Below are 1,719 nucleotides of genomic sequence, written 5' to 3' on the forward strand. Positions count from 1 at the left end.
ACGGCCGCCGGAGGAATTTTGAAAGTTGAAAATTTGGCAAAGTGTCGACGGAAGTGCCAACCGCGCCGGCGGGGAGGCGCCCGTCGCCTCGCCCGGGATGGCGGCACCGGCGCCGGGTCGCCGCGCCTGCCAGCGGCCGCTAGTCTCCCCGGACGCCCGGGGGATTTCCCTTCCGCTCCCAGCGGCCGCAGTTCTCCTTCTGGTCCGCCTGGCGGCTGCCTCCGCCGGCTGCCAATCATCTCTCCCCGGCCGCCCGGGGGATTTCCCTTCTGCGCGCCTGTCAGCTCCTGCCAATCATCTCTCCCCGGCCGCCAAGGGGGATTTCCCTTCTGCGCGCCTGGCAGCTCCTGCCAATCATCTCTCCCCGGCCGCCCGGGGGATCTCGTTAAGGTCCGTGTTTCGTGGGGTTTTATTTCAAAGTTTGTCTTTTTTTTCCCCAAAGTGTCTAAGAGCCGATCGGCTCAGCGGGGGGCGCCCGTCGCCTCGCCCGGGATGGCGGCACCGGCGCCGGGTCGCCGTGCCTGCCAGCGGCCGCTCGGGGGATTTCCCTTCTGCGCGCCTGTCAGCTCCTGCCAATCATCTCTCCCCGGCCGCCCGGGGGATCTCTTATGGTCCGTGTTTTATGGGGGGTTTTTTTTGTGCGTTTGACCTTTTTTTCCCCCAAAGCGTCTAAGTGCCGATCGGCTCGGCGGGAGGCGCCCGCCTGAAAACTGCGGCTTGCCACGCGACCTGAAGAGGCTTGTCACGCAACCCGGGGGGGCGGTGCCCTCGCTCTGCCTCCCCCCCGCGGGGATCCGCCGTCGGCGGCCTGTGAGCAGAGTTCACTGGGACTTTGTCAGAGTCGGGTGTCCGATCCCCTGGTACTCTGACTTTTGGTAAGCTAATTGACAGGACTCGCTGTCTCGGACACGGTTCTTGACGGGGGTGTTCAAAAGTAGGTCACAGAGAGAGTGTCACCTGTCCCATTACATGAAGACCAACCACTCAAAGTGTCCGACTTTGTGGAACTCCGGCCCGGATCCGGCCGTCAAATTCAACCTCATTCCGGTAGTGCCTTTTCCGCTCCGAGGCCTCCTCCGGGGCCGTCCGACGCCCGGTTCCACGGCGGGACCCCCGACACCGACTCGAGGAGGTACCCCTTTTTGCCGGCCGAGGTGCGCCGCCGCCGGCGTGAGGACGCCGCTCCCCGGTGTGAAAAACGGCCGCCGGAGGAATTTTGAAAGTTGAAAATTTGGCAAAGTGTCGACGGAAGTGCCAACTGCGCCGGCGGGGAGGCGCCCGTCGCCTCGCCCGGGATGGCGGCACCGGCGCCGGGTCGCCGCGCCTGCCGCGGCCGCTAGTCTCCCCGGACGCCCGGGGGATTTCCCTTCCGCTCCCAGCGGCCGCAGTTCTCCTTCCGGTCCGCCTGGCGGCTGCCTCCGCCGGCTGCCAATCATCTCTCCGGATTTCCCTTCTGCGCGCCTGTCAGCTCCTGCAAATCCTCTCTCCCCGGCCGCTCGGGGAGGCGGGATCTCGCCCTCTGGTAGACGCTAGCAGCCTGCCACCTGCTAGGGACTCGGCCTCTGGCATTACCCAGGCTCCGGCAGCCCTGGGTCGGCCTGGCTTTTCCCAGCCGCCTGGGACGATCTCTCCCTCTGTCCTGGAACCCTGGGCCGGCCTGCCGCCTCAGGCTTAGCCCCCTGGGTCGCCTGGAAGTGGCGCCGCCTTGTGGACGAGCAA

Source organism: Leptodactylus fuscus, unplaced genomic scaffold (genome assembly GCF_031893055.1).
Source record: "Leptodactylus fuscus isolate aLepFus1 unplaced genomic scaffold, aLepFus1.hap2 HAP2_SCAFFOLD_925, whole genome shotgun sequence".
NCBI lineage: Eukaryota > Metazoa > Chordata > Amphibia > Anura > Leptodactylidae > Leptodactylus > Leptodactylus fuscus.